At 44.7% G+C, this 15,563-nt stretch overlaps 1 pseudogene; it reads left to right on the top strand.

Annotated features, from left to right (window-relative positions):
- LOC135568165 (poly(rC)-binding protein 4-like) overlaps positions 1–11,897 on the top strand; it is a 55,888-nt pseudogene extending 43,991 nt beyond the window's left edge.
- The last annotated feature ends 3,666 nt before the right edge of the window (positions 11,898–15,563 follow it).

Raw genomic sequence — 15,563 nt, 5'->3', positions numbered from 1 at the left:
TAGAAAAGTCTATGTAGAAGAGTAGGGAGGTAAAGGCAATAAATCGGCCATAGAGGCAAAAATAATTACAAAATTAATTACAATTTAGCATTAACACTGTGGGGATGGATGTGCAATTAGAGATACTGAGGCGCAAAAGAGCAAGAGGGTAAGTAATAATATGGGGATGTTGGGTGGGCTATTTACAGATGGGCTGTGTACAGGTGCATTGATGGGCTCTGACAGCTGGTGCTTAATGTTAGAGAGGGAGATATGAGTCTCCAGCTTCAGTGATTTTTGCACATACGTTCCAGTCATTGGCAGGAAGGAAAGGCGGCCAAAGGAAGTGTTGGCTTTGGAGATGACCAGTGAAATATACCTGCTGGAGCGCATGCTACGAGTGGGTGGGACTAGATCACTCAAGTTAGACTAGATCAAACACTACAAGAATTTGAAATATTTCAAAATGGTACTTGTCAGGTCTGGTCCTGATCTCTGACACTGGGCTTGGCTGTCTTTGACAGATCCCCGTATCTATGCCCTCTGCTGTCTCTGAGAATAACCAGACCAGAGAACACACACACACCAGAGAAACACACAGGGGGACACAGCAGAACCAGACTACAGGAACACTAGACGATCCCAGAGCAGAGACAGGAAGATGAGAACCCATAGACAGGACACAGCAGAACCAGACTACAGGAACACTAGACGATCCCAGAGCAGAGACGGGAAGATGAGTCAGGCTGCAGAACCTGTTGTAGTTTAAGTTGAGAGCTGTGATATATTGTTCCAAACAAGACTAGTGATTATTTAAAAATATATATATTTAACCTTAACCTTTAACCTTTAACCTATTTAACTAGGCAAGTCAATTAAGAACAAATTCTTATTTACACTACCAAAAGACAAAAGGCCTTCTACGGCGACGGGGGCTGGGATTAAAAAAAATATTAAAAATAAAAATATAGAACAAAACACACATCACGACAAGAGAGACACCACTCCACTACATAAAGAGAGACCTAAGACGACAACATAGCAAGGCAGCAACACATGACAACAAAGCATGGAAACAACACAACATAACAACAGCATGGTAGCAACACAGCATGGTAGCAACACAATATAACAACAACATGGTAGCAACACAATATAACAACAACATGGTAGCATCACAATATAACAACAACATGGTAGCAACACAACATAACAACAGCATGGTAGCAACACAGCATGGTAGCAACACAACATAACAACAACATGGTAGCAACACAACATGGTAGCAACACAATATAACAACAACATGGTAGCAAAACAATATAACAACAACATGGTAGCAACACAACATAACAACAGCATGGTAGCAACACAGCATGGTAGCAACACAACATAACAACAACATGGTAGCAACACAACATGACAACAACATGGTAGCAACACAATATAACAACAACATGGTAGAAACACAATATAACAACGACATGGTAGCACACAACATAACAACAACATGGTAGTAACACAATATAACAACAACATGGTAGCATCACAACATAACAACAACATGGTAGCAACACAATATAACAACAACATGGTAGCAACACAATATAACAACAACATGGTAGCAACACAATATAACAACAACATGGTAGCATCACAACATAACAACAACATGGTAGCAACACAACATAACAACAACATGGTAGCAACACAATATAACAACAACATGGTAGCAACACAATATAACAACAACACGGTAGCAACACAACATAACAACATGGTAGCAACACAACATAACAACAACATCGTAGCAACACAACATGGTAGCAGCACAAAACATGGTACAAACATTATTGGGCACAGAAGCATCACAACTGTCAGTAAGAGTGTCCATAATTGAGTCTTTGAATGAAGAGCTGGAGATAAAACTGTCCAGTTTGAGTGTTTGTTGCAGCTCGATCCAGTCGCTAGCTGCAGTGAACTGAAGAGAGGAACGACCCAGGGATGTGTGTGCTTTGAAGACCTTTAACAGAATGTGACTGGCAGAATGGGTGTTGTGTGTGGAGGAGGAGGGCTGCAGTAGATGTCTCAGATAGGGGGGAGTGAGGCCTAACAGGGTTTTATAAATAAGCATCAACCAGGGGGTTTTGCGACGGGTACACAGAGATGACCAGTTTACAGAGGAGTACAACCATTAATGGATAGATGACACTGTTGGCTTCAATCATTCAGTGACCAGTTTATTAGGTCAGCCACAATCACTCAGTGACCAGTTTATTAGGTCAGCCACAATCACTCAGTGACCAGTTTATTAGGTCAGCCACAATCACTCAGTGGCCAGTTTATTAGGTCAGCCACAATCACTCAGTGACCAGTTTATTAGGTCAGCCACAATCACTCAGTGACCAGTTTATTAGGTCAGCCACAATCACTCAGTGACCAGTTTATTAGATCAGCCACAATCACAGTGTGAATTCTTTGGGGCATAGAAACGTTGCTTAATCGCCATCATGGGACCTCCCACACCATTGCACCACCGCCACCAGCCTGTACCGTTGACACCAGGCAGGATGGGGTCATGGACTCATGTCGCTTAAGTCAAATCCTGACTCTGCCATCAGCATGACGCAACAGGAACCGAGATTCGTCTGGAACAAGGCAATGTTTTTCCACTTCTCAATTGTTCAGTGTTGGAGTCGCTTCTTCTTGTTTTTAGCTGATAGGAGTGGAACCTGGTGTGGTGGTCTGCTGTCAATAGCCCATCTGTGACATTCTCTTTCAACATCAACCATCAACGAGCTATTTTCGTCCACAGGACTGCAGCTGACTGGATGTTTGTTTGTCGCACCGTTCTCTGTAAACCCTCGACACTGTCGTGTGTGGAAAGCCCAGGAGGCCTGGCTGTTTCTGAGACACTGTCGTGTGTGAAAAGCCCAGGAGGCCCGCTGTGTCTGAGACACTGTCGTGCGTGAAAAGCCCAGGAGGCCTGGCTGTTTCTGAGACACTGTCGTGCGTGAAAAGCCCAGGAGGCCTGGCTGTGTCTGAGACACTGTTGTGCGTGAAAAGCCCAGGAGGCCTGGCTGTTTCTGAGACACTGTCGTGTGTGAAAAGCCCAGGAGGCCCGCTGTGTCTGAGACACTGTCGTGCGTGAAAAGCCCAGGAGGCCTGGCTGTTTCTGAGACACTGTCGTGCGTGAAAAGCCCAGGAGGCCCGGTGTTTCTGAGACACTGTCGTGCGTGAAAAGCCCAGGAGGCCTGGCTGTTTCTGAGACACTGTCGTGCATGAAAAGCCCAGGAGGCCTGGCTGTTTCTGAGACACTGCAACCGGCGAACATTCCACGCTCAAACTCACTTACGTCACTCGTTCTGACCATTCTAAAGTTCAATCAAACAGTAACTGAATGCCTTGATGCCTGTCTGCCTGCTTTATATAGCAAGCCACTGTTACGTGACTCACTGTTTGTAAGAGTGATCAATTTTTTTTTGTGAACGGGATGATGTACCTAATAAACTGGCCACTGAGTGTATACTTACAATACAAACAATGAACTCACTGTACTGTAAGTCGCTTGTGATAAAGTGTCTGCCAAAAAGCGATTAGATTTGAATGTAGCTAAGCCACTACTAGTCACATGCTATCCCTCATTTTACATTTCTGCTGTTTGTTTCCGATTGCATTTCTATTACCCACTGAACAGAAACACTAGTCCAACCCACTGAACAGAAACACTAGTCCAACCCACTGAACAGAAATACTAGTCCAACCCACTGAACAGAAATACTAGTCCAACCCACTGAACAGAAACACTAGTCTGACTCACTGAACAGAATCACTATCACTGAACAGAAACACCAGTCTGACTCACTGAACAGAAACATTAGTCTGACTCACTGAACAGAAATACTAGTCTGACTCACTGAACAGAATCACTAGTCTGACTCACTGAACAGAAACACTAGTCTGACTCACTGAACAGAAACACTAGTCTGACTCACTGAACAGAATCACTAGTCTGACTCACTGAACAGAATCACTATCACTGAACAGAAACACCAGTCTGACTCACTGAACAGAAACACTAGTCTGACTCACTAAACAGAAACACTAGTCTGACTCACTGAACAGAATCACTATCACTGAACAGAAACACCAGTCTGACTCACTGAACAGAAACACTAGTCTGACTCACTGAACAGAAACACTAGTCTGACTCACTGAACAGAAACACTAGTCTGACTCACTGAACAGAAATACTAGTCTTACTCACTGAACAGAAACACCAGTCTGACTCACTGAACAGAAACACTAGTCTGACTCACTAAACAGAAACACTAGTCTGACTCACTGAACAGAATCACTAGTCTGACTCACTGAACAGAAACACTATCACTGAACAGAAACACCAGTCTGACTCACTGAACAGAAATACTAGTCTGACTCACTGAACAGAAACACTAGTCTGACTCACTGAACAGAAACACTAGTCTGACTCACTGAACAGAAACACTAGTCTGACTCACTGAACAGAATCACTATCACTGAACATAAACACTAGTCTGACTCACTGAACATAAACACTAGTCTGACTCACTGAACAGAAACACTAGTCTGACTCGTGTCCAGGAAGCAAATACACTTGTGAAGGTACCTTGGTAAGAAATCAATAGTCACTTACCTTCCAGGGGTATAGGCAAGGGATCTATGGGCTGTAGCAGTTAGAGTAGCTGGATGTAGTGTACAGATTGACTACTGGTATTCTTTACAAGGTATTGGAATTGACCCCTGATTTCGAAGGTTATTAGCTTTTCCTTGGTAGATGTGTTATGCGCTGAGACACAACCTGTAGGGATTGGAGGGAGGGCATGTTTTTAAACCACGCTCAAGACAATGTTTCCATTATACACAAAATTTTACATTATTTTTAATCTACAGTGCATTCGGAAAGTATTCAGACCACTTGAATTTTTCTACATTTTGTTACGTTACAGCCTTTTTCTAAAATGGATGTTAAAAAAATGTAAAAACCCAACTATTCTCTGCAGTCTACACAGAATATCCCATAATGACAAAGCGAAAACAGTTTTTTTGAAAATGTTGCTAATTTATTAAAAATAAAAAGCAGAAATACCTTATTTACATAAGTATTCAGACACTTTGCTATGAGACTCGAAATTGAGCTCAGGTGCACACCTGACAGTGCATGTCAGAGAAAAAAAAACAAGTCATGAGGTCGAAGGAATTGTCCTTAGAGCTCCAAGACAGGATTGTGTTGAGGCACAGATCTGGGGAAAGGTTCAAAAAAATGTCTGTAGCATTCAAGGTCCCCTAGAACCTAGTGGCCTCCATCATTCTTAAATGGAAGAAGTTTGGAACCACCAAGACTCTTCCTAGAGCTGGCCGCCCGGCCAAACTGAGCAATAGGGGCAGAAGGGCTTTTGTCAGGGAGGTGACCAAGAACCTGATGGTCTCTGACAGAGCTCTAGAGTTCCTCTGTGGAGATGGGAGAACCTTCCAGAAGGACAACAATCTCTGCATCACTCCACCAATCAGGTCTTTATGGTAGAGTGGCCAGACGGAAGCCACTCCTTAGTAAAAGGCACATGACAGCCCGCTTGGAGTTTGCCAAAAGGCACCTAAAGACTCTCAGACCATGAGAAACAAGATTCTCCGATCTGATGAAACCAATAATGAAACCAATAATGAACTGAAAGTGTCACGTCTGGAGGAAACCTGGCACCATCCCTACGGTGAAGCATGGTGGTGGCAGCATTATGCTGTGAGGATGTGTTTCAGTAGCAGGGACTGGGAAACTAGTCAGATCGAGGGAAAGATGAACAGAGCAAAGTACAGAGAAATTCTTGATGAAAACCTGCTCCAGAGCGCTCAGGACCTCAGACTGGGGCGAAAGTTCACCTTCCAACAGGACAACAACCCAAAGCACACGGCCAAGACAACGCAGGAGTGGCTTTGGGACAAGTCTCTGAATGTCCTTGAGTGGCCCAGCCAGAGCCCAGACTTGAACCCAATTGAACATCTCTGGAGAGACTTGAAAATAGCTGTGCAGCAATGCTCTCTATCCAACCTGACAGAGCTTGAGAGGATCTGCAGAGAAGAATGGGAGAAACTCCCAAATACAGGTATGCCAAGCTTGTAGCGTCATACCCAAGAACATTCGAGGCTGTATTACTGCCAAAGGTGCTTCGACAAAGTACTGAGTAAAGGGTCTGAATACTTATGTAAATGTGATATTTCAGTTTCTTTTGTTTTATAGATTTCACAACAACAACAGGTGTTTTGCTTTGTCATCATTGGGTATTGTGTGTAGATTGATGAGATACATTTAAAAAAAAATGTATACATTTTGAATTTGGCTGTAATGTAACAAAATGTGGGAAAAAGTGGTCTGAATACTGAATGCACTGTACACTGTATATGTTGAAGAGGTGTACTGTATGTTTTATCCTGGGAAGTCACATTGACATTGCCATCTGTTTTTCAACTGTACCCTGGACATTTAGTATTGTCAACACAATACTTTGGGGTTTTAGTAATAAGGATGTGATCTGTCAAGTGTCTGGTGAAGCGTTCTCGTTTCTTCCCTCTCTCCTTGGCTTCATCATTGACCTGATCATCATCGGGCATCAGGGAACCAAGATCAAAACACACACAGGTCTCCTCCCACATTCTCACCTCCTCTCTCTCCCTCTCTCTCTCTCTCTTCAGCTCGTCGGCTCCATCATCGGGCGTCAGGGAACCAAGATCAAAACACACAGGTCTCCTCCCACATTCTCACCTCCTCTCTCTCTGCTCTCTCTCTCCTTCAGCTCGTCGGCTCCATCATCGGGTGTCAGGGAACCAAGATCAAAACACACACAGGTCTCCTCCCACATTCTCACCTCCTCTCTCTCTCCTCTCTCTCTCTCTCCTTCAGCTCGTCGGCTCCATCATCGGGCGTCAGGGAACCAAGATCAAAACACACACAGGTCTCCTCCCACATTCTCACCTCCTCTCTCTCTCCTCTCTCTCTCTCTCCTTCAGCTCGTCGGCTCCATCATCGGGCGTCAGGGAACCAAGATCAAAACACACACAGGTCTCCTCCCACATTCTCACCTCCTCTCTCTCTCCTCTCTCTCTCCTTCAGCTCGTCGGCTCCATCATCGGGCGTCAGGGAACCAAGATCAATGAGATCCGCCAGGCGTCAGGGGCTCAGATTAAGATAGGTAGCCAGCTGGACAGCACCAGTGATAGAGCCGTCACCATCACAGGGACCCCCATCTCTATCAACCTGGCCCAATACCTCATCACCTCCTGGTAAGACAAAGCTCTGCCACCACCGAGCACAGCACACAAGGCGTAGAGAGGGAGAGGGGAGGGAGAAGGAGGGAGGGGAGAGGGAGAGGAGAGAGGGAGGGAAGGGGAGGGGAGGGGAGGGGAGGGGGAGGGGAGGGAGGGGAGAGGGAGAGGAGAGGCATGGGAGAAGGAGGGAGGGAGAGAGGGAGGGAAGGGAGGGGAGGGGATAGGGAGGAGAGAGGGAGAGAGGGAGAGGGGAGGGAGAAGGAGGGAGGGGAGAGGGAGAGGAGAGGCATGGGAGAAGGAGGGAGGGAGAGAGGGAGGGAAGGGGAGGGGAGGGGAGGGATAGGGAGGAGAGAGGGAGAGGGGGAGGGAGAGGAGGGAGGGGAGAGGGAGAGGAGAGGCATGGGAGAAGGAGGGAGGGAGAGAGGGGAGGGAAGGGGAGGGGAGGGGAGGGGATAGGGAGGAGAGAGGGAGAGGGGAGGGAGAAGGAGGGAGGGGAGAGGGAGAGGAGAGGCATGGGAGAAGGAGGGAGGGAGGGAGAGAGGGAGGGAAGGGGAGGGGAGGGGATAGGGAGGAGAGAGGGAGAGAGGGAGAGGGGAGGGAGAAGGAGGGAGGGGAGAGGGAGAAGAGAGGCATGGGAGAAGGAGGGAGGGAGAGAGGGAGAGAAGGGGAGGGGAGGGGATAAGGAGGAGAGAGGGAGAGCGACAGACACATCACCATCACAGGAACAACCATCTCCATTAACTTAACCCAACACCACCTCCTGGTAAGAGAAAGCACAACCCCTCCCTCTCCCTCTCCCACCTCCTGGTAAGAGAAAGCACCACTCAGCAGGACAACAATATAAGCGATAAGATATAAGATGTGTACATTATCTTGTAGCCCCAGCAACTGGACCACTTCCTGGCAGTGCTTGAATTGGGCCGGTACACACTGGTAGAGAGTGCTGTTTGAGTCCAACACCTTATTGAATTGGCTCTAAAATATGTCTTACAATACTGTCAAACTAGAATGAGTACTGGCACCTTTTCATTACACTGGTCAGGTCACATGATTAGGAAAGAACCCTGGTCAGGTCACATGATCAGGAAAGAACCCTGGTCAGGTCACATGATTAGGAAAGAACCCTGGTCAGGTCACATGATCAATAAAGAACCCTGGTCAGGTCACATGATCAGGAAAGAACCCTGGTCAGGTCACATGATCAGGAAATAACCCTGGTCAGGTCACATGATTAGGAAAGAACCCTGGTCAGGTCACATGATCAGGAAAGAACCCTGGTCAGGTCACATGATCAGGAAATAACCCTGGTCAGGTCACATGATTAGGAAAGAACCCTGGTCAGGTCACATGATCAATAAAGAACCCTGGTCAGGTCACATGATCAGGAAAGAACCCTGGTCAGGTCACATGATCAGGAAATAACCCTGGTCAGGTAACATGATTAGGAAAGAACCCTGGTCAGGTCACATGATCAGGAAAGAACCCTGGTCAAGTCACATGATTAGGAAAGAACCCTGGTCAGGTCACATGATCAATAAAGAACCCTGGTCAGGTCACATGATCAGGAAAGAACCCTGGTCAGGTCACGCGATCAGGAAAGAAGCATGGCTCTAGATACTCATGTCTCCAGACTCAGTTCTACTGGTTCATGAGATAATCTTTAGACATTTATCTCCACAAATTACACATTTGAACAAAGGAGTTGTTGTACTGATGTTGCCAATTCATGTCTAAGTTCACTTACTACTGAGTGTTGGAGAGAGAGAAGACAACAACCCGGACTATTAGAAAACTACAACTGCAACACATTTGCATTAGGATACTAAAACTGTCAAGTACGACAATGATGCATTAACACACTGATTAAATACCTTATTTTTTAATCTTGTGATGATTAATTCACGTTGCGTGACTGCTCTCTGAGGACCTCTCGCCTCCGATCAACACAGCGACCAGAGCGTTAACAGTTCACTCGCCTCTTCCAGGTGTTGCATCTGACAGGTTAAAATGCCACATTTTGAACATACCCTATAAGTACGAAGTGCAACACATTGGGCTGTAGGGCTAGAAGGTTCCTACCATAACATTCCATCATTCTTCTATCCTAAAAAACACATTATAGCCATACTAATTACACAATCTACATGTTCTATTAGTAATTACACTATATGTGTAATTACACTATATTAGTAAGTAGTTACACATTGTATTCACACAGACAATACATTCACAATATGCAATATATTTATTTACATATTGACAAATGCAACATGTATAATCGAATCTTAAAATAATAAGGAAATTCCTAATGAACTTTGAACTCATTTGTTTCCCTTACCCAAGCCCCTACCCAAGCCATCACCCTGACTTATAGCATCCACTCCCCACATGAGAGTCCTAAAGACCCCCCCCTCCAGTAATCTGTTGCAACCTCCAGCAAAACACACATTTTTTTATCTCCTTTTATTTAATTTATTTAATTTGTACTTTCTTTAACATGTCTTTTATTTATTTAACCTTCTAACCCGTTTCCATCCGGTACTTCCTCCTTCCTCCTTTCCTCTTCCCTCGTCCCTCCCTCCCTCCCTCCCCCTCGCCTCCCTCCCTCCCTCCCCCTCTCCCTCCACCCCTCCTTCCCTCCTTCCCTCCTTTCATCTCTCCCTCCACCCCTCCCCTCTCCCCTCTCCTCCCTCCCTCCCTCACTCCCTCCCTCCCTCCACCCTCCCTCCCTCCCTCCCTCCACCCTCCCCTCTCTCCCTCCCTCCCTCCCTCCCCCTCTCTCCACTCCACCTTCCCTCCTTTCCTCTTTCCCTCGTCCCTCCCTCCCTCCCTCCCTCCCTCCCTCCCTCTCTCCCTCCACCTTCCCTCCCTCCACCCTCCCCTCTCTCCTCCTCCCTCCCCCTCCCTCTCTCTCTCCACCCTCCCTCTCCCTCCCTCCCCTCTCTCTCTCTCCACCTTCCCTCCCTCCCTCCCTTCCCTCTCCCCTCTCTCTCCACCTTCCCTCCCTCCACCCTCCCTCCACCTCCTTCGTCCTCCTCCCTCCCTCCATCCCTCCCTCCTTCGTCCTCCTCCTATCCCCCTGTGCAGTTTAGAGACCGCCAAATCCACCGCCCAGTCTTCCTCCATGTCGACCTCTGCTGAACTCACCATGGCCTACACCCAACCCCCTCCCCCGCCTCCTCCTCAGCCGCTGCTGCTGCCGCCCTGGCTGCCATGGGCTGCCCCGGCATGTCCCACCCCCACCCCCACGCTGCAGTCCCCATGATGGGCAACCCCTATGGGGCCCTCCCCCTCTCCAGCCTCCTCGGAATGCAATCCATGAAATCCCTCCAATCAATGCCCTACCTGGCTTTATCCAACCCTGCCGCCAATGCAGCCGCCGCTCAAGCCCAGGCCCAGGCTCAGGCTCAGGCTCAGGCCCAGGCCCAGGCCCAGGCTCAGGCCCAGATCTATACGGCGAAGATTTCTTCCGCCAATGGGATCGGGAAGAAACCAGAGAGACAGAAGTTTGCGCCGTACTGATGACATCTGTCTCCATCCCTCCATCCCTCCAGCTCTCACCTCCTCCGTCTACGAGACAAGAAAGAAAAAGGGGGAAAGAATGGAGGGAAGGAAATAGCAGGGTTTTTTTTTTTGTTTCTCCTCCATTCTCTTTCTTCTTGCCTGATGATGTGGTTGTAGATGGACATTTTCGATTGATTACGTTTTGTAGGCTTTTCTTTTGTCCCTTATATAGTGAACCACTAGGAGGAACGTTTGATTGGCTCGTTTAGATAGCTATATTTACGTTGTCAGGTCTTGGAAACCTATCAAGCCATAGCCTGTGTCCCAAATGACAACCTAAGTCCTTTAGGTTAGGCACTTTAGGTTAGGCACTACTTTAGTCCAGAGCACATAAGGCTCAGGTTGAAAGTAGTGCGCTATATAGGGAATAGGGTGGCGTTTGGGATGCACACCCATAGACTATTCCTAACTTCCATTTTTATCTTCTTCTAACCTTCCATTCGTTCTACTGTACTGCTGTGATTGATTATTGATAATAATGAAATATTCCCACTAAGAGTTTATAAATTAAAACACTGGTGAGTGATGCTCAACTGTACGTGCGTATGAGCTTTTTATACAGTACATGATGTCTGTTTAGGTTACTTCCTGTATTCAACTTCCTGTATTCAACTTCCTGTATTCAACTTCCTGTATTCAACTCCTTGATTTTTTTGAAGGACGATGTAAAAAAAAAAAAATATTAAAAGTTTTCAAAAATTATTAGACAAAAAAAAAATCTAACCACTCGTTTGCATTCATTTTTTTTGTGAGTTTTTGGTAATATTTTATTTGAAATGTGTTGTTTAATTTATTTTATTTATTATGCCGAGTATTACTTTTACGATAAAAATTTTTTATTTTTGAGGGGGGAAATGGCAGCGAGTACCACTGCTAAGATTACGAGTTATTCCATCCTGTCCTGAGTTTTAACTCTAACACGGTGACCAGACTGCTGGCGAGGGCCACTCTAACACGGTGACCAGACTGCTGGCTAGGGCCACTCTAACACGGTGACCAGACTGCTGGCTAGGGCCACTCTAACACGGTGACCAGACTGCTGGCTAGGGCCACTCTAACACGGCCACTGCTAACACGGTGACCAGACTGCTGGCGAGGGCCACTCTAACACGGTGACCAGACTGCTGGCGAGGGCCACTCTAACACGGTGACCAGACTGCTGGCTAGGGCCACTCTAACACGGTGACCAGACTGCTGGCGAGGGCCACTCTAACACGGTGACCAGACTGCTGGCGAGGGCCACTCTAACACGGTGACCAGACTGCTGGCTAGGGCCACTCTAACACGGTGACCAGACTGCTGGCGAGGGCCACTCTAACACGGTGACCAGACTGCTGGCTAGGGCCACTCTAACACGGTGACCAGACTGCTGGCTAGGGCCACTCTAACACGGTGACCAGACTGCTGGCTAGGGCCACTCTAACACGGTGACCAGACTGCTGGCTAGGGCCACTCTAACACGGTGACCAGACTGCTGGCTAGGGCCACTCTAACACGGTGACCAGACTGCTGGCTAGGGCCACTCTAACACGGTGACCAGACTGCTGGCGAGGGCCACTCTAACACGGTATTTTCTCCTGTCTCTCACCACAGAAGTGGTATCTTCTACTAAAACAAGGTTGTTTTTGTTTTTGTTTTTTTTAACAACATTATGTTTTTGTTAAATAGAGAAAAATGTGTTTCCACAACTGATATGTCAATATTATTAAACCATTTAACATGATAAAAGATGCGTATTTCCAACTTTCTTACTGGGATTTAAACAGCCAAACCTCTCTTAGGACGTGTCTGTGGACGGAGATGCTTTCTTACTGGGATTTAAACAGCCAAACCTCTCTTAGGACGTGTCTGTGGGACGGACGAGATGCTTTCTTACTGGGATTTAAACAGCCAAACCTCTCTTAGGACGTGTCTGTGGGACGGAGATGCTTTCTTACTGGGATTTAAACAGCCAAACCTCACTTAGGACGTGTCTGTGGGACGGGAGATGCTTTCTTACTGGGATTTAAACAGCCAAACCTCTCTTAGGACGTGTCTGTGGGACGGGAGATGCTTTCTTACTGGGATTTAAACAGCCAAACCTCTCTTAGGACGTGTCTGTGGGACGGGAGATGCTTTCTTACTGGGATTTAAACAGCCAAACCTCTCTTAGGACGTGTCTGTGGGACGGGAGATGCTTTCTTACTGGGATTTAAACAGCCAAACCTCTCTTAGGACGTGTCTGTGGGACGGAGATGCTTTCTTACTGGGATTTAAACAGCCAAACCTCTCTTAGGACGTGTCTGTGGGACGGAGATGCTTTCTTACTGGGATTTAAACAGCCAAACCTCTCTTAGGACGTGTCTGTGGGACGGGAGATGCTTTCTTACTGGGATTTAAACAGCCAAACCTCTCTTACGACGTGTCTGTGGGACGGGAGATGCTTTTCTCACCCCAGCTGTCAAACTAAGATGCCACGCATGGTAGCTACTCTTGTGAGAGACTAATGCTGCATGTTAGCTTGAACATACACACACACATACACATACACACACACACACACACATTGAAACACACACACACACACACACACACACATTGAAACACACACACACACACATTGAAACACACACACAAACGTGTTAAAATACAAAAACTGGGTCTCTACAGACTCGATACATAACCACCGACTATAGACATATATAACCACAGACTATAGACATATATAACCACAGACTATAGACATATATAACCACAGACTATAGACATATATAACCACAGACTATAGACATATATAACCACAGACTATAGACATATATAACCACAGACTATAGACATATATAACCACAGACTATAGACATATATAACCACAGACTATAGACATATATAACCACAGACTATAGACATATATAACCACAGACTATAGACATAAGACATATATAACCACAGACTATAGACATATATAACCACAGACTATAGACATATATAACCACAGACTATAGACATATATAACCACAGACTATAGACATATATAACCACAGACTATAGACATATATAACCACAGACTATAGACATATATAACCACAGACTATAGACATATATAACCACAGACTATAGACATATATAACCACAGACTATAGACATATATAACCACAGACTATAGACATATATAACCACAGACTATAGACATATATAACCACAGACTATAGACATATATAAACCACAGACTATAGACATATATAACCACAGACTATAGACATAGATAACCACAGACTATAGACATATATAACCACAGACTATAGACATATATAACCACAGACTATAGACATAGATAACCACAGACTATAGACATAACCACAGACTATAGACATATATAACCACAGACTATAGACATATATAACCACAGACTATAGACATATATAACCACAGACTATAGACATACATAACCACAGACTATAGACATATATAACCACAGACTATAGACATATATAACCACAGACTATAGACATATATAACCACAGACTATAGACATACATAACCACAGACTATAGACATGTATAACCACAGACTATAGACATACATAACCACAGACTATAGACATACATAACCACAGACTATAGACATATATAACCACAGACTATAGACATATATAACCACAGACTATAGACATATATAACCACAGACTATAGACATATATAACCACAGACTATAGACATATATAACCACAGACTATAGACATATATAACCACAGACTATAGACATATATAACCACAGACTATAGACATATATAACCACAGACTATAGACATATATAACCAAAGACTATAGACATATATAACCACAGACTATAGACATATATAACCACAGACTATAGACATATAGACTATAGACATAACCACAGACTATAGACATATATAACCACAGACTATAGACATACATAACCACAGACTATAGACATACATAACCACAGACTATAGACATAGATAACCACAGACTATAGACATAACCACAGACTATAGACATAACCACAGACTATAGACATATATAACCACAGACTATAGACATACATAACCACAGACTATAGACATACATAACCACAGACTATAGACATATATAACCACAGACTATAGACATATATAACCACAGACTATAGACATACATAACCACAGACTATAGACATACATAACCACAGACTATAGACATATATAACCACAGACTATAGACATATATAACCACAGACTATAGACATACATAACCACAGACTATAGACATATATAACATACTATAACCACAGACTATAGACATATATAACCACAGACTATAGACATATATAACCACAGACTATAGACATATATAACCACAGACTATAGACATATATAACCACAGACTATAGACATATATAACCACAGACTATAGACATACATAACCACAGACTATAGACATATAGATAACCACAGACTATAGACATATATAACCACAGACTATAGACATATATAACCACAGACTATAGACATATATAACCACAGACTATAGACATATATAACCACAGACTATAGACATATATAACCACAGACTATAGACATAGATAACCACAGACTATAGACATAACCACAGACTATAGACATATATAACCACAGACTATAGACATATATAACCACAGACTATAGACATACATAACCACAGACTATAGACATATATAACCACAGACTATAGACATACATAACCACAGACTATAGACATACATAA

The sequence above is a fragment of the Oncorhynchus nerka genome, unplaced genomic scaffold (assembly GCF_034236695.1).
Source record: "Oncorhynchus nerka isolate Pitt River unplaced genomic scaffold, Oner_Uvic_2.0 unplaced_scaffold_1661, whole genome shotgun sequence".
Taxonomy (NCBI): Eukaryota; Metazoa; Chordata; class Actinopteri; order Salmoniformes; family Salmonidae; genus Oncorhynchus; species Oncorhynchus nerka.
Note: the sequence above shows the minus strand (reverse complement) of the source record. Positions and strands in the feature narration are given on the sequence as shown.